At 46.6% G+C, this 18,501-nt stretch overlaps 1 long non-coding RNA gene across 2 annotated transcripts in view; it reads right to left on the reverse strand.

The window, feature by feature from the left end:
* Window positions 1–18,174, reverse strand: part of LOC124511846 (uncharacterized) — a 386,281-nt gene extending 368,107 nt beyond the window's left edge. For both annotated transcript variants that reach the window (XR_006961968.1, XR_006961967.1), the window contains exon 1: window positions 18,122–18,174. This is a non-coding gene — a long non-coding RNA (uncharacterized LOC124511846). The remainder of the gene's footprint in view (window positions 1–18,121) is intronic.
* Between the last annotated feature and the right edge of the window lie 327 nt (window positions 18,175–18,501).

Genomic DNA, 18,501 nt, shown 5'->3' on the forward strand with positions numbered 1-18,501 from the left:
GTTCCAAGCACCTTAAGAGATAAAAGTTGACCTTGCCCCACTTGCCTAATAATAATTTATAGATGTGTAAACATTTACCACAACAATTACAGCCTGGCCTAATGAAATTCCAGGGGCACAAGTCACAAAAGACCTGAATGTGCATCATAAATTCAGATCAGTCCCGCAGGCTGGGATCTGCAGATCAATTATAAGTCAAGGCAAATCCTTTCAAGAGCATACCTTTTCCAGGCGATGGGGGGCTGGGGGCTTTGTGGCCTGTCAGGACCCCTTAAGGGATCCAGACATATATGTGCCAGATCCTGAATGCTAACCCTGTGATATTCTTCACTTAGAAGTCAGTGAACTTTTATGAGCCTTTACTTCCTCATCTGTGAGATGGGTAGGTGACGGTGGGCTTCCTTGCACAGTAGTTGTGAACACGATCACTTCATCCATTCATTTGATAAGTACTTCATAATTATCGTCTATATTCCAGAAATCTAGTGATGACACAGTACCTGGCTCTTGGCAGATAGGAAATAAATGGTGGCTATGACATGTTTATCATAATAACCAGCATCATTACTGTTGGAAGTTTATTCCTTAGGCATTTTATTATGATGATGTAACAAAATTTACTCCTTGGGAAGTTAGAGGACTAGAAGAAAAATAGGAAACTGGGAAAAGCTACCAGGTTACTAGTATGTCTTCCAAGCACCTCGGAGACTGGTGTTGGGGTTTAAGCAATGGGAAAAATGAAGGAAACTTCTCTCTTGCATCACACAGACAGAACTGTTAAAGGAGAGGAGACTGACATGACCTGGGGTTGTGCCTGAGACACATCATTCACTCCTTACGGTAATTCTGTTGAGTTCACTATTGCTATCCCCACTGAACTATAAAATAATTGAGATTTCAGGAGGTGAATCCCGGAGAAAGAGAAATAAGTGATGAAGACCTTTGATTATAGACTAACGAATTTGGGAGGAACCTGTGAGGACAAATGACTCCCAGAGCCCTGGGAGAAAATGGTTACCCAGCCCGGGGAAGGATATCCCCATTCAGGGAGCAGGAAAGAGCCAGCACCTGCCAACCTCCCCTAGGCAGCTCGTGAAATGGGAGACAGACAGGAAACACACAAGTGCCACCTGCCTGTTTCTCCCTCCAGCCATGCATTCAGATGTCATCCTACACGGTGAATGGGAATATTCAGGAAAATGATGGTCTCATCTAACATTTCACGGGCTGCCATTGCTGTCTGCTTTTAGCAAAACTTGATCCTATTAAAACAAATGCAAATGCAAGACAAGTGCCCTGAATGCCACACTCAGAAAGCACTCTGTCTCTGATTAATCCTAAATGTGACCGTTCGATGTGTGCACTTTTCTCTTCCTTAAGTATACAGCCCATTTGTGAAGAAAGATTTGTTCCAACTGATTGCTTGACTACAAATCTGAGCACTGACATCTTTTTTTTTTTTCTTCTTCGTTACTAAAAGAATCAACTTCAGACCTCTGATTTTTTAAGAGTATTTGGGAGTAGAGAACCTAGGCTTTGATTAGTTGATCCAGGTCCTGGGTAACCCATACCCTATTTCAAACTACCCAGATGTGGGGGTGCTTTAAAGGAAATGTCTCCCAGTGGAGCCCAGTGGTAAAAAGTCAAGTTTGTGAGGCAAACCTCCTGAGATAGAACCCTAGCCAGGATTTAAAATACTTACACAAAGTACTTAAAAATGCGCCTGACACAGGGGCCCCTGGGTGACTCAGTCGGTTGAACGTCCGACTTCGGCTCAGGTCATGATCTCGCAGTTTGTGGGTTTGAGCCCCGCGTCGAGCTCTGTGCTGACAGCTCAGAGCCTGGATCCTGCTTCAGATTCTGTCTCCCTCTCTCTGCCCGCCCCCCCACTCACACTCTGTCTCTCTCTCCTTCAAAAATCAATAAACATTAAAAAAAAAAATTTTTTTTAATGCCCCTGACACAGGGGCACCTGGGTGGCTCAGTAAAGTGAGCATCCAACTTTGGCTCAGGTCATGATCTCACAGTCTGTGAGTTCGAGCCCTGCGTTGGGCTCTGTGCTGATAGCTCAGACCCTGGAGCCTGTTTCCGATTCTGTGTCTCCCTCTCTCTCTCTCTCAAAAATAAACAAACATTGATAAAAATGTGTCTGACACATATTAATCCCCAGCAGACTTTAGCTAGAATGACTGTTGTCCTTGCAGAAGGGGAGAGGGCAGCTCACGTGCTCTCATCTCCAGGTGAGATTTCTTACTCCAGGGCTCACCTCCACGTTCTCTCTGCCTGTTACACTACAATGAAGGCCAAGCACTTGCTAAGTGCCAGCCACCCTGCCAGGGATTTTGCAAGCATCATTTCACTATAGCTCCTAGAAGGAGGCACAACTTGTGATTCCCTTTATGCGGGGGGTGAAGGGGGGCAGGGCACAGAGAGGTGACAGCGATGAGGTAGGTCCAGAGTCTGAGCCATTCGGGCTCAGGCCCTGCAGTCTCTGACCTGTCGCATCCAGTAGCCCTCTGACCTGGGTCAGGCAGGATGCTGATGTAAGGGGGAACCTTAGAGAAGTGACATGCTCCCACTGGGCATGACAGATCCCAAGGAAACCTCTAGGAATTGGAAAACAATCCTGGGGGGCCTCCCTGCTTCCTCCAGGGCAAAGGGGGAACAAAGGATAGGAGACGGTAACAAAACCAAAGGGTGAGACCCCAAAGAGACATAGTGGGTGACTCAATTATAAGAGGTTCACAAGCAGAGCAAACATCATCAGAACAGTGGGAGCCAGTGGGGAACATGGACTGAATGGAAAGGGATGGAGAGAAACGTATATCTTATTGGGGTTTGGGCTACGTGGTGATACAGTTGTCAAAAATAACAGCATTGCATTTCAGTGAGTGTGAAGTTTATCCCCAATTGGTACTAAGTTTGTAAAGGACACAGAGCTGAGAAGGGTGGGGCAGAGCAGGAGATGGGAGGGTCGGAGGCCATGCTGGGGGCACAGGAGGGGCTACCTGAGTCACAGACCTGGAGTCACAGCTACTCAGCCCCACTGCCTGTCCCTCCTGTGGGCCTGATCTGAGCCTTGGGGGCCCTCCGTCGCTCATGCTACCTTGTCAGCACCCCACCTTCTGCTCCGTGGTCCAGGCTCCATGCACATCACATCGGCAGAAGGTGAAGGGAGACACCGATAAGTACAAATGCTTTCTTAGCCCCCACGAAAGAGGCCCAGCACGTGGACTCCCTGCAAATGTCTCCACCTGTTAGCTGCTGCCCCATCTCTCCGGGAGCCGAGGCAGGGTGCAGCCCAGGAACCAAGAAGTCCTGCCTCCTGGGTGGGTGCCTTGGCCACACTGGGATAAGGTGATGTGGAAATCAGTTCGTGTACTCCATCATTATTTGAGCAATGAAAAGGTCTCACAGAGGCCTGACCCCCATTCTTTGCCAAGCCCACGATCTTGAACGTTCAATGTATTCTCATTGTAATTTGAAAAAAATGATTTGATCTGTATTATTCTCTACCCTCCAAACCAGACCCCCAGCCACCTGTGTCCTAGCACCACTTGCCCCTGGGAGTTGGCAACGTGCATGAAGCCCTGTCTCCCCTCCATTCACGCTTCCACATCTGCACCTCCCTCTGCCTAGGACATTTCTTCCTACGTCATCTTTCTAGCAGTTTGCTAATTCCTCTCAAGACCCAGCTCATGTCCCGATGTCTACAAACATGCCCAGTGCTGCTGACTCTGCTCCTACCCCTGTGTTCACAGCGTTTACGGCACCCCGCTGGCGCCTGCTCTCCCTCAAGACCCAGCAGCTACTTACGGGGGGGGGGGGGGGGGGGCTAGGACTCCATTGTTCTATCCTCCCAGCGTGGTACCACGTAATGGGCAAATGCTTGTTATGGATCGAGAACACACACACAATAAAGAGAACAGTACTCTGCCAAGATCTTCCTTCTTATGGGTCCGGGGGCCCCCTGCTAGGGATACGCCTCGGGGCCGCAGTGGGACCAGTGGATATTCTTCCACCGCACATCTTCCATGGCCCAGGCCTTCCGTGTTCTGCTGAAGGCAGGACTTCCTGCACCCACAGGGTCTGGAGCAGGGGAGCCTCTTGTACCAACCACAAAAACAGAATTGAAAAGGATAATGATTTCCCCGTGTGTGAGGGGAGAAAAGGCCATTTGTCTCCAGTCTGCAGTTGACATACGTGTTCAGGCCTTTTTCTTCTTTCCTTCTTTTAATTATTACTATTAATTCTAAACTCCTCAACATAGAGGGGATCTAAGTGACCAGTAGGAAAAGGATAGTCTTGTCATGCACTGAAATTCTGGGCCTGTGCTGGGAATCGTCAAGCAAAGAAATAGGCTAACCCAGAGGGTAAGCGGCCCCACCTCCAGAGTCCAGAGCAGCTGCTGCCTGGGATCCAGGGAAGGCCTTGATGCAGCGTTGCCATGGTGACAGAGCTGTCCCAGGCCCAGGGCCTTGCTGGGTAAGCACAAATGGATGGCATGCAGGATCCCTCTTTTCAATTGAAGATTACCACTAATTTGCAATTAGTTGGAGGAAAATTGGAGATGGAGAAAAAGGAATTGCTCCTTTCAGCAAACAGCCACAACTACTGAAAACTGACTCTTCCCCTGAGTCACAGTGGACAGGGAAGAAAACTTGTATCTCTAAAGAACACAGGCGATGGTGCTGGATAGAAGGACTGAATCCTGGTTCTCTCATGTCAGGGCTGCGTGACCTTGAAGAAGTCTTAGCCTCTCTGGCTTTACTTTCTTCAGCTATCAAACCAACACACAGTTAACATGAAGGTTAAATGAAATAACAGTAGTTAAGTGCCCAGCTAACGCTGAGTCTCACTGTCACTCTTGAGATTTTTCACTCATTCACAAAGTCTTCTCCTCTTTCCTTGACATTCTCTCTATCCAATTTGTTCATTTTACTAATACTCATTAAGCATCTTTCTGCCCTGGCGTAGTCCAGAAACTGCCGCTCATCAGGTCCACAGGCAGCCATCAGTCAGAATCACATCCTACTTATAGCCCTATAGGGCGTTTCACGTTCGCCACCTTCTCCATGATGTCTTCCGGGGCCCATCAGCCCCTTCTCTTCTGCATTCCTGCCAACTGGGAGAGTCAAGACTCTCCCTTGACCCTCAGCACAAGATCTTCGTAGGTCCATTAGGAGCTGGAAAGATTCCAGGAGCTGAGGTTCATAGGGCTGATAGCCCAAGGCAACAATAAAGGCAGGGACTGTGAGAAAAGGAGAGTCAGGACTTGCTAAGTCTGAGATCTGAGATCTTCCGGAACAGGGACTGGGCTCTGCTCATCTCTGAGGTCTGACCCCCAGGTTGACCATGCAGAGTGGGCACCAGATCGCTGGCTGGCTGGGGAAATCCCACTGGAACAGCTAGAACAAACTGAGCTGTTCCCTCTGCCTAGACGGCCCTTCTCCTCTGTGCCTTGCAGAAACCCACACTTCTGGCTTCAAGCCCAAGGACCCAGAGTATACATGGGAAAGAGTCTCTGGCTCTCTCTGTGCATCCAACCACCCACCCCTACATTGTCAGGAGGAGCTGAGAGCTAGTCCAGAGGGGAGAAGTGCTGGACATTTGTCAAACAAGCCCCTGTTATCCCTCCTCCCAAAGGCCACGTGGCACGGGGGCTAGAAGTACAGACTGTGCCCAAGTCCTGCCTCTCACTAACTGTGTGACCTTGCACAAGTTACTTCTTGAAGCTACATTTCATTCTTTGCAAAAATGAGTAATGATGATTTGGTATTTCCAGGGAACAACCCTGCTGTCCAAGTCTGAATCGCAGGGCCAGGAGTAAAAGCTGTTCTCGTTCAAAAATCGGGACACGAACCAGTAAGTGCAGCAGGAGCTTCACGGTGACGGGAGTGAAGAACTCAGGCCCCTGGCCTGCAAGAGCTGGGCGGTAAACCAGAAGGAAACCAAGGCTGCCATGCTGTACACAAAGCTGGCATCCAGAGCAGCACTGGCACTGGCGTTTCCAGCTCACCTTCTTCCTGCTAGAAGGGATGACATTGACTAATGGAGGATCATCCACCCACACAGTAAGCCACAAGGAATTATGAATTCCATTACCCAGCAACTCGTCCAAGATGCCTCTCGGCTCACCTTCAGACGGGAAGTCTCACCCAGCAAATGGAGGGCCCTGGGAAGCAGAATGGTTCACGGGGATGGAAGGCTGGCTAATTAACTCCTTGACCAACACCAAGCTGTTCTCCCCTCATGATGCCTTTCCCCTTTCTGGTAGAGGTGGAAAGAGGGCAGAAAGGGTCACAACAACCATGTTCTAACAACTGCTCCACTGTGGGAGCCTGGAGAAGGGATCTGATCTCTTTGAGTTCCATGTGCCTTCTCTAACAAATGAGAATACTACTGCTTCCCATGAGGGAAGAAATGTGTGCAGCCCTCGGAAAAGCCCTCAGAAGCCCAAGATCACTGATGAGAGACATTGGCCATCATTGGTGACAGTGACCTGCAGAAGGCTTTATCGTCATCCCCATAAAGACAGCTTTCATTTTTCAAATGTGGGGTCCACTGATCTTGGGGACTTACCATTCATTATTTCATATAGTCTCAAAATAACGGACAGGGGTGTTCTTATTATACCCCTCATGACAGCAGGGTGATTGAAACTCAGGATTAATGACTCGCCAGTAGTCACACCACTTCTTAAATTCTCAAGACAAAATGTGCACCTATCCCTCTGACTCCACAGCCTGTGTCTCCAACCCCATCCCATCCTGACACCATTAATCTAGACCACTTACTGAATCCGAGAAACCCTGAGGGGCTTTGGGTCTGCGTTTTACAGTAGTAATTTAATAGCATCACAGCTATTAGGTAATGCAAGTCCTACTTCAGAGTTTGTTTTTTTCTTAATAAGGATCACAGGGTACAGGGCATGTGAAGGAGTATTTTCTGGCCAATCTCTGATTAATGCTGGGTGTTAGGGTAAGGCGGACTCTTGTAAATAATTCAGCTGCCACTGAAACACTTTCATCAATACCTCTCACCACTGAGCACCAGCTAATACTGGTACTTCTATCTGGGTGTGGCTTCCTAAAGGGAAAACAAACAGCAATCAAAAAAGCTGGGTCTGGGAATGTGGTCCCTTGCTCGTGGCTCATGAGCAGACTTTCTCTACCGTGACACATCAGCTCAGCCTGCCAGCAAAGACTCAAGTTTTGCTGGCCAGGATGGTTAATGATCAAAGCACGGTCTTTAAGATTTACCACGCATCCCAGAAGAACCCTAAACTGTGCATTGTTTACCCTTTAACGAACACACACTTATTAAACACCTGCCACAACCACTGTTCCTACATCCTGGCTGAACGAGCATCACCTAGCAAGGAGATGGTAGATAGAAGTGGATACCTAGACGCCACTCCTGCTATGTTGAACCAGAACCTCGTAGATGAAGTCTAAGCACGCATTCACAGAGTAGGTGCTCAATAATTTCTATGAATTTACAGCAACGACAAGAACTGTGGCTTCTCGGGGTAATACTGTCTGATGCTGCACAGATACTGGCTCCACTACTTACCAGTGCTACATGACCATGAACAGGTTTCTTGGTCTTTCTGGAACCTTAGTTTGCTCCTCCACAAAATAGGCAAATTAATAGGGAACTTTAGCAGCTTTTTTGAGACGTAATTCAGATGCCCTACAATCCATCTATTTAAAATGTACAGTTCAATGGCTTTGAACATATCGGGCATCCATTCCACAATCAATTTTAGAGTATTTTCATTTCCCCCAAAAGAAATTCAACCCCCTCTCATCCCCCCCAGTCCTAAGCAACCATTAATCTACTTTTTTCACCATAGATTTCCCTAATCTGGATATTTCTTATCAGTGGAATCATGTTACACACACACACACACACACACACACACACACACACACACACACACATTGTTCTTTGTGACAGGCTTCTTTCACCCATGTTGAATCACGCATTAGTACTTCATTCCCTTTTATTACCAAATATATTCCGTTAAATAGATATGTCACATTTTGTTTATACGTTCATTAGTTGATGGATATTTGGTATTTTTTTCATATACTTTTTGGCCATACATAGACCTTCTTTGGAGAATCTCTATTCAGATCCTTTACTCATTTTCAATTGGTTTGCCTTTTTATTATTGAGTTGCAATATATTTTATATATTCCAAATAAAGTCCTTTTTTGTTTTGATGTCAGTTCATACACATATTTTTTCTTTTGTTGCTTGTATTTTATGTGTCATATCTAAGAAGCCATTGCTGAATCCAAGGTCACAAAGATTTGTACCTATGTATTCACCACAGAATTTTAGTTTTTATTCTTACATTTCCATACTTTTTACAAATTTGCTAAATGTTTATTTATTTTTTGAGAGAGAGAGAGAGAGAGAGAGAGAGAGTACAAGTGGGGAAGGGACAGAGAGAGATAGAGACACAGAATCCGAAGCAGGTTGTAGGCTCTGAGCTGTCAGCAAAGAGCCCGGTGCAGGGCCTGAACTCACAAACCATGAGATCATGACCTGAGCTGAAGCCAGACCTTTAACCAACCGAGCCACCCAGGTGCCCCTACATTTGCATACTTAATCAGAGCTCATTTGTGTATATGATATGTAAACTAGCGGTGTCCACCTTCATTCTTTTGCATGTGGATGTCCAGTTTTCCCTGAACCATTTGTTGAAAAGACTATTCTTTCCTTCACAGAACGGTCTTGGAATCCTTTTTAAATATCAAGTGACCAAAATGTGAGAATTTCAATTCAATTTCTGTAATTTTAATTCTTATACCATTGATCTATATGTCCACTCTTAACGCTAGTTCCGCAGGGTCTTAATTACCATAGCTTTGTAGTAAGATTTGAACTCAGGAAGTACAAGTCCTTTTAACTTTTCTTTTTGTTTTTTTTTTTTTTTAAGATCCTTTTGGCTACTCTGTATGTCTTGAATTTCCATATGAACTTTAGATCAATTTGCCACTTTCTGCAGAGGAGTCAGCTGGGATTTTGATAGAAAGTGCACTGAATCTGTAGATTACTTTGAGTAGTATTGCCACCTTAAAAATAATAGGCCTTCTGATCTTTGAACACAGGAGGTCTTTCCATTTATTTAGGTCTGTAATTTCTTCCCACAGTGTTTTCCAGTTTTCACTAGTCTTGCATTTCTTTTGTTCAATCTATTACTATTTTATTCTTTTTGATGTTATATTAAATGGGCTCTGTTGCTTAAGCACAATGTTACAGTGGTAAGAGCAGACATCCTTGTCTTATTTCTGCTCTTGTGGGCAAGCATTAAGTCTTTTACCACTAGGTATAATGTTAGCTGTGGGTTTTTTATAAATGCCCTTTATTAGGTTGAATAGGTTCCCTTCTATTCCTAGTTTGTTGAGTATTTTTATCATGAAAGGGTGTTGAATTTCATCAAATGCTTTTTTCTGCATCCTTTAAGATGATTGTTTGGTTTTTGTTCCTTATTCTACTGATCTGGCGTATTAAGGTAATTGACTTTGGATGTTAAAGCAATTCCTGGGAGAAATCCAACTTGGTCATAGTGTATAATCCTTTTTATATTGTTAGATTTGTTATGATACTATTTTGATAAAGATTTTTGCATCTATACTCATAAAGGATATTAGTTTATAGTTTTCTTTTCCTGTAATATCTTTGCTTAGTTTCACTATCCAGGTAATACTGGCCCCCAGAATGAATTGGAAAGTGTTCCCTCTCCTAATATTTGAAAAATTTTGTGAATAACTGGTATTAATCATCTATAAATGTCTGATAGAGGGGCGCCTGGGTGGCGCAGTCGGTTAAGCGTCCGACTTCAGCCAGGTCACGATCTCGCGGTCCGTGAGTTCAAGCCCCGCGTCGGGCTCTGGGCTGATGGCTCAGAGCCTGGAGCCTGTTTCCGATTCTGTGTCTCCCTCTCTCTCTGCCCCTCCCCCGTTCATGCTCTGTCTCTCTCTGTCCCAAAAATAAATAAACGTTGAAAAAAAAAAAATGTCTGATAGAATTTACCAGTGAAGGATTTACCATCTAATGCTGAGCTTTTTCTTTTTGGGAAAGTTTTTGATTACTAATTAAATCTCTTTATCTCTTAAAGGTCAATTCAGACCTTTCTATTTCTTCTTGAGTCAGTTTCAGTAGTTTGTGTCTCTATAAGAATTTTCCTTTTAATCTAAGTAAATCTAATTTATTGGCATGCAATTGTTCATAGTATTGCCTTATACTTTATTTTTATATTTCCATAAGGTCAGTAGTAATATCCCTTCATTCATTTTTTATTTTAGTATTTTCAGTAGTTTTTTCTTAGATAGCCTAGTTAAATTAACTTGTCAATTTTGTTGATCTTTTTGAAAAGCCAATGTTTGGTTTCACTGATTTTCTCAACTGTTTTTTCTATTCTCTGTTCAATTAATTTCTACTCTAATCCTTATGAAGCCTGTCTTTCTGCTTGTGTTGAGTTTAGTTTCCTTTTCTATTTTCAGTATTTTAAGATGGAAGGTTAAATTTTTAATTTGAGATCTTTCCCTTAAATTATAGGCACTAACAGCTATAAATTTTGCTCTAAGCACTGGTGTAGCTTTTTCGCATAAGTTTTGGTATGGTGTATCTTCGTTTTCATTTATTTCAAAGTATTTTCTAATTCCCCCGTGACTTCTTTGAGCTATTGGTTATTTAGTAGTCTGTTGTTTAACTTCTACATGTTTGTGACTTTTCCAAATTGCTTTCTATTAATTAACTTCCAGTTTCATTTCACTGTGGCCAAAGACGACCATACTTTGTACAATATTAATCCCTTTTACACTATTGAAGATCATTTGTGGTTTATAATATGGTACATCCTGGATATCAATGCATTCTTGAGAAGACTATTCTGCTGTTGGTTGGATGGAGTGTTCTATAAATGTTAGATCTAATTTATATATAGTATTTTTCAAATCTTCAGTTTCCTGCTTTGTTGGCATAGAGTTGTTCATAGTATTCCTTGATACATTTTTTAAAAATTTCTGTAGGGTCAGTAGTAATATCCCCTCTTTCATTTCTGATTTTAGTAATTTGAATAGTCCTGATTTTTCCTTAGTGGAATATTGCCATCTACAACTTTCATTTTTGAAATGTCTGTTTCTCCCCTCAATTCTCTCAGCCTTTGCTTCACGTATTTTGGGGCTCTGTTGTTAGATGCATACATGTTTATAGTTGTGGCTTTCTGATGGATTGATACTTTCTCATCAAAAAATGTTCCTCTTTAATTTTAGTAACATGTTTTTTGTTGTTAAAGTATACTTCATCTGATATTAGTATCCTGACCACAGTCACCAGGGTTTTGTGAGGGATTAAGAGAGCTAATCCATATAAATCACATAGAAAAGCATGTGGCACAGGGCAAATGTTTGATAAATACTAGCTAATACTGTTACCCATGTGACACTGTTGCAGTGGCCTTACATGCCTGAGCTCAGGTAAGTCTCACCACATCCAACCCTGTGGTACACACAGTTCTCTATGTTTTATAGAAGACATTGAGGAACAGAGTTCACCTAGATTGTCCAAGATCCTCAAATCAAGACACTGGTCCAGTTGGATCCTTCCTACTCCAAAGCCCAACCTCTGTTCTGTATGCTCTGCCTGCATGGAATGGCCAAAGTAGTTAACTTTGTAGTAAAACTGAAGGCAAATTGTAGTGGCCAATGGACTTGGAGGTCATAAGAGCTTGGAATAAATCTTGGAGCCACTAATCACTGGCTTGAGGGCTTTGAACAAATTCTTAACCTCTGCAGGTCTCAGTTTCCTCATCTGTGACATGGTGGTGGTGATGGTGCTTCCACCAAAGGTCATTACGAGGATTAACCGTGACAAACCGCGAAATTTACAAACGATAAATTTCCTGGCACCTACAGATCAGTCAGTAAAAGGTGGCTGCTATTGACGTTATAATTCTCATTATTACTAAGAATATGTGTGTTAACATATCTACCAGAGTATCTAAGAACTGCCACAAGGTAGACGAAAGGAAGATACGTTGTGTTTAAAGAAAGGAGCAGTCTCCCCTGACTCAAGGACAATCAGAGGATTCCTGAGAAATGTGACATTTCTGTAGGACCTTGAAAAAGATAGAATGAGGGTAGATGAGCAAGGTATGACTGGCCTGGTGAACAGCAGAGCCAAGACACCAAGGTAGACAAGCACTTAAATGGCAGAGAATGTGAAACATGCTGGAATTCCTGTGTCCACACAGCTCTGGCCTCCTTTGAGAGTGCCATCCTAAATTCATGGTGCCATAAAAGTTAAAGCACACCAATAAAGGAAGAACAGGTGGCTGAAGATACAAAAGGAGTGATATCATAAAGCAAGAATCTACATTCTCTCTTTACCCCACCACTGTTCTCCCCCTCCTGCTTGCCTTTATCTCATATGAGTTTATTCAGAGCCCATCTGTCTGGTGCTAAAAGCTCTGTAGGGTGCAGAGGACTGGTTTGGAGAAGTAGCATCCTGGAAGGCTCAAAGCTCCCCTCAGTTCTGTGCTCAGCCCAGGTATCCTCAGCCCAGGACCTCTATGGCATCCCTAGAATCTGGACAGTGGTGAAGGAGTGAATGATCCAGCTGAATCCGGGGGGAAGAGGTAGGAGAAGATGCTGGGATCTTGCATCCTTCAGCACCACTCTGGAGAACACTGGACTATGGGCATGGTTCCCTAATCCTACCTTATCAATTCTGCCACTGTGATCTCCTTCACACAGCACCCTGACCTCCAAGGTGGAGGAAACGAGGGATATCTGCATGAGGGGCATCGGCACGTGCTGCCACTTTCTGGGACAAGCCCTCCCTCTAACCTGCTCTGACTGGGCTTTGTGCTCATCAATTTCACAAGCATGACTCAACGATGACTTTGCTTTTCCCTAACAGTCTGTGTGTTGGTATTCTTTTTATAGGCTTCCTATAGCTCAAGTGAGGCTCAAAGAGGCAAGGTCATTTGCCCAAGGTCCCAAAGTAATAAGTAAAGTAAGTCAAGAGCTATACAACTTCACTCACAATGCTATCAATTTTGTTTAGGGGCATGGGACACCAGACAGCTCAAGGGTGCTCCTGAAATATACCAGATGTGGCAAAGCTGAAGCGAAGGAACCATGTATTACGTGTTGGGCTCAAATCACAGGCCCACCTCAGGGTAACGAGGGAAGTAAGTGGAAGGAGGCAGGGACAGGAGAGAAGGGCCAGCAGGCAGGTGGAAAGTCTCACTGACAGCGTCCAGTGAGCTGGGCAAACGAGACAAGGCCATCTTCAATGCCAGGTCAGAATTTAGAAAGTATCTCATCTTTATCCCACCAAAGGACACAGCCCAGCCACCAGGAGTCTAGCACCTTGCAATTAGGGGGGAGGGGAGGCTCAGACTTGGGTTCAAGTCTCCAGTCCATGAGAGCAGGGACTGGCAAAACCAAAGGAGTAGGAATGACATTAATTTATCACCCATTATTCGTCAGAAGCTCTTACACCTTTCATTTCCTTATAGTCCCCACCATGCCCCAATAAGGGGTTAGTCTGTACACCTATTTTAATAAATGAGGATGCTGCAGCCATGATAAGCTAGTGGTTTACAAGCTCCATGTCCCCTCCTTCTGTGGCACGCAGGTGGATGACACTTCCCAGCACATGTGGCTCCAGAACGCAGTCCGATGAAATTGGGAAAGACGCATATAGGTCTCATACATACTGCTTGGTCCTCATATTTCCCCACAAGGTCCTCCACACCCCCCTTCACTTGTCTGCTGGCTGGACTCAGAAGCCCCCAAAAGAAGGAGCCCGGGTCCCTTAGTGACAGCTTGGAACAAGCTGAGGTAGAGCCTTCAGCAAAAGCCCAGGAGATGCAGCCCTCTAGATGACCAGTCGTGAGCCCCACTGCTCTGTCATTTCATCACTGTGACCTTGGTGTCCCTTTCTGCACAAGATAAGGATGAGACTGGGTGATGCCCAAGGCTCCTCGAAGACTGCGACAAGGAGATGTGTATGCTTCTTTAAGGGGAGGAAGAAGAAAGATAGCGAGGACTCCTCCTCCTTCCCAGCAGCTCTGCGGCCTTTCTTTGGGGCCATCTGTGGGGCCTGTGCAGCACCTCCATCAGAACGCAGGACACGTGCAAGGGTGGCGCCCGTACCCTTGACACCCTTCCCGGCATTGTCACTGATGCGTCGGTTCATTTTCACCCACGACAGGTGTGACCTACTTACGGCCACCTCCCCGGGGAGCGGTCACCACGATGACATCAACCCCCATTCAAGCCGCCCTGTTCCCTTTGGTCTGAAGGTCCAGCACCTCCCAGAGGCACAAGCCTAAGGGATACTTGTCTTCCTTCCTTCTTGCCTGGACACTCCCTACAGGGCAGTGACATTTCATTTTCCACGGAGGCTCGCAGCCGGCTCCACCGTGCTTGGTCCCGGGAGACCTGCGGAGAAGGCGACAGCTGCCTGCTCAGGGCCATGAAGGCCATTTCTGCCACCGGAGTCCTAAACAGGGGACATGCCTGGCTTCCTAAAACCCTCCCTAGGTTATTTGCTGGCGGTGTTATTCCTCTCCCCGTCTCGCTTCTCCATCTCCCTCCCGTGAATATCTGTCCTCACCAGTCACTCTCCAGAGGCATTTGTCTGCTGGGAAAATAGCAGTTGGCAGCAAAGGTCACGGCGGCCAGTTCTGGCTCGCCGCATACAAATGTGCCTTTTAGCTGTGGGCCCTGCAAAGAGGGACCCAGTCCTATTATTGATAAATCCTTGAAAAGACTCTAATGTATCTTCATTTCAGGGAAAACAACTGCCTTCAAGGTTGCACCAAGAAAATAAAGCAGGCGGCCTGGTGACTGATTCGAGAACTTGGCATTTTCCCGAAGATTAAAAGATTATAACACTTCTATTAGGATCACTCCGCCACGCTGTATTGATCTCATCAGGGAAGCCACTGCAGGTCTAATATGAACAGAGCGCGTTCGGGAATTAATCACGGGGGGTTTTATTACGGTTCATAGGGCGTTTCGTTCAAGCCGCATCGTTTGCAATATTTATGGCCCCGCTCCTCGGCCGTTATTAAGTGCGCGGAGCTGGGCCTGCTGGGTTAGAACACAAAGTCATTCTTCAAAAGTAAATCTTATCTAAACTGTGCACACAAAGCCAATTATCTTTTGATTTACATTTTAATTCTGCGGCAGAAGCCCCATGTGGGAATGGGAGGGGCCAGAGATGCAGATCTGGAAGGACCCGGTTCCCATCCCACACCAGCCCCCTTCCTGCAGAGGCAGGACCTCAGACAAACCTCCAAGCCTCCGGAGCCTATAGGAATCCTTCCAGATCTGTAGGAGGAGGGCCGCAGCATTTCCCTCCCAGCGTGAGAACTAGGGAGAGGGGATCCCCAGCATCTGTCCTAGGGGGCGGGCACACAAAAATCAGCAAAGTCCTGCTACCTGATGGGAGCATTGTTTCTTCTTTTTGGAGATCCTACCTGACTTGAATTCTGGAGAGACCAATCTAAGTGGAAAATCCAGTAAAAACAGGATGAACTTTTTTTTTTTAATCCCAAACTTAAGAGAAACACAGGAGTGTGCTTTATGACCCACGGAAGCTAGTTCCTAGTTCACCGGTTTCCACCTCCTGTTCTTTTCTTGGGGATCAGGGATGCCTGTATTTAGCCCACAACGCAGGGCAAACCATTAGCTTTTAGGTAAAGGCTAATCTTCAATCAGTGAATTGCTGTGAAGAAGTAAACAAGATAGAAGGGAAGAGGCTTAGTCCAGGATCTTACACCAAGTACACACCCAGTAACTGAAGACTTTATCACCGGAAGGTGGAGAAGCAAATAGCCTGAGGCACTGGTAATACCAGTAATCACAGCAGTGGGCCTAGTAACCATGGCAGTAAGCCTAGCAGAGTTGCAGCAGCGACTGCAGCAGCAAACAGGACAACAGTGGTAATGGCAGTAGCACCCGTACTGGTGGCAACAGTGAGACCAGCAGTGGTTGTGGTAACGGTGGTGAAGAAGTGTCCAGGCCCCAGCTCTCGCTCCCTGTGTGACAGTAACCCAGTCACTTAACCTCTCTGAGCCAAAGTCTTAACGTTTATAAAACGGCAGTGAAAACACCTCACTCTCACGGATCCTGTCCATACCGAATCCGATGTCATGCAGAAAGCTCTGCCTGGCCTACAGCGGCTCAGAAAGCGTTTGTTTCCTTCCCAATCAGCCTCCACCTACCCCTTATCTCTTGTTTTCTCCCTGTCCTGGGCTTCCGAGTCTCCAGCACTCGACGCCCCACACATCCGCAGTTGGTGTCTGTGAACTGGGATAACGGGAAGAGACTAGATCAGGAGGCCGGTGGGCGGGGTTGATACTGGATGGAAGCCCTCATGCTTGTATCCTCGTCCCAGGATGATGTGTAGACGGAAGGAGAAGAGGCAAGTAAGCCCTTCGCATGGGCCTGGCCACCAAGGGCACTCAATGCCGGGTGTCCCCAGAGAAAGGCTCTTCACCTTCCTGACCTCAGTTTCCCCAGCTACACAACAGGCATCATGGATATCTTTTCTATTTAACAGTGATGCCCAGACTAAGGAACCTGCTAGAGCTTCTTGGGCTCTAGAAGGGCTTCACCATCTCTCCATTCACAAAGCCTGATACAGTCCCTGCATACAACAGGTGTCCAATTAGTAATGATTGCATCACTCTGGCTGCAAAAGAATTCTCTGCCGCATATCACGGTCAGGAAGTCACATGGTATCTTTCACTTGGACATGTCTAGTCTCAAGGAGTTCATCATCCCAAGACTCGGTCCATCTCCCCATCAAATAACTGTAGCTTCCTGATACGGAACTGAAATCTACATCCCCGTTGCTGCCCCTCCACTTTATCCCAGCTCATGCCCTTGGGATCACAGGAAACACATCGATAGGACAGTGCTTCCAGTACCATGTAACATGCCCTCAGCCCTTCTTTCTCACAGGCTGAGTGATACCAGTCCTTCCACCGTTTATCTCATGACATGGCTCTTTCGCTTCCCAGCCCAGCAAGCACCGACTGCACGTGCAGCTCAACAGGCCTGCGCTGTCATCTAGAACACTGCCACGGGAAACAGCTGCCTGCCTCTGCTTACAAGTGTCTCCCATGACGTGGCCACCCTCTCGGCCGCTCCGCTCAGGCCCTCGAGCCGAGCCCAACTCCAGGCACAGTCTGACCAGTTCAGAGAGACACCCCAGCCCCTAGCCCAGCACCGGCATGTAGTAAATACCCAGGAAGGTATGTTCAGTCAATGTTCCCCACCTGGATATCACCTTCCTCCTTCTAAAGGTACACGGTTACTAACCTCCTTGTCTTGTAGGGAAAGCTAAGGGAGTGGCCGACCCGGCATGGGTCCCAGAGGACAGAAGCCAAGAGTTTGAGCATCTGGACCAGTGAATAAGCTGGTGTGCTTATCTGGTGTGCACAGAACACAAGAGAGCAACAGCGAGCTCTGCTAGCCAGAGAGAGGACCGACAGGTGTCTCACCTAGAAGGACAGCTTGAGACAAAGTCCCTCACCAGCGGGCGGATGCCAGAATCCTAGGATGGAGGGGCTTGGGGGGTGGCATGCCCGCGGATTAAGTTAGGGACAGGCCCAAAGAGGTAGAACAGAGAGCAGACGGTGAAAGTCAAGTGTGCTGGCTAGAGAGAAATTCTAAACCCATAATGGGGACAGGGCTTCTGACGGACGTGTGTGACCCTGCGGCCAGACATCAGCCAGAGGCACGTAAGCTTGGTCTGTGGCAGCCAGCACCACTGCTTCCTGAGACAAAAGAGGGAGCAGCAGGAGAGAAGAACAAGTGAGGGAAGGAAGAGGAAGAGCAAGAGAGCGAGCAGAAGGGTGAGAGTGGACGGAAGTGGGTGGCCGAGAGGGTCGGCCGGAAGGAGGAGATCCATGGCGTATTCCAACATTAAACCCCAACCCCGTGAGCACTTCACAAACTTGGCTTAGCGAACAAGGCATCTTCACTGTAAAAGGGACTTGCGCTTCCCTCCACCCGCAATGTCCCGCCTCCTCCGCGGCAGGAGATGCACAGCAGTGTTACCACCACACGTCACGCACCTCGTAAGCCCGCTGGCTCCGCTGGCTTCCTAGGAAACCCAGGTAGCACTTCCAGGAGGCCTGTAGCTGGGAGCCCTGGCTGCTCCCTCAGGGTCCCCGGCCCTGCCCAGAAATAGACGCAAACGTCCGTGTAAGAAAAGAGCGCCTGTCACGTGTTCGGTTTTTAGCTGAGAAAACCCACCGCTTCCGGAAGTGACAGAAATACAGCCTTGTGGATTTGGAACAAACAGGCAAGAGCACATCAGTTAAACAGCACGGCCCTGGTTCTTGCCCTTTCATCGGACAGGGAGTGGGCTGCCTGAGGGCACAGATACCGAAGGGTTTCCAGCACACAATTAGAAGGACACCACTGGCTACCACTAAAGACCCGTGCATTTTGT

The sequence above is a fragment of the Lynx rufus genome, unplaced genomic scaffold (assembly GCF_022079265.1).
Source record: "Lynx rufus isolate CCGP_SWC_20201006 ecotype Redwood Valley unplaced genomic scaffold, mLynRuf1.p SCAF_16, whole genome shotgun sequence".
Taxonomy (NCBI): Eukaryota; Metazoa; Chordata; class Mammalia; order Carnivora; family Felidae; genus Lynx; species Lynx rufus.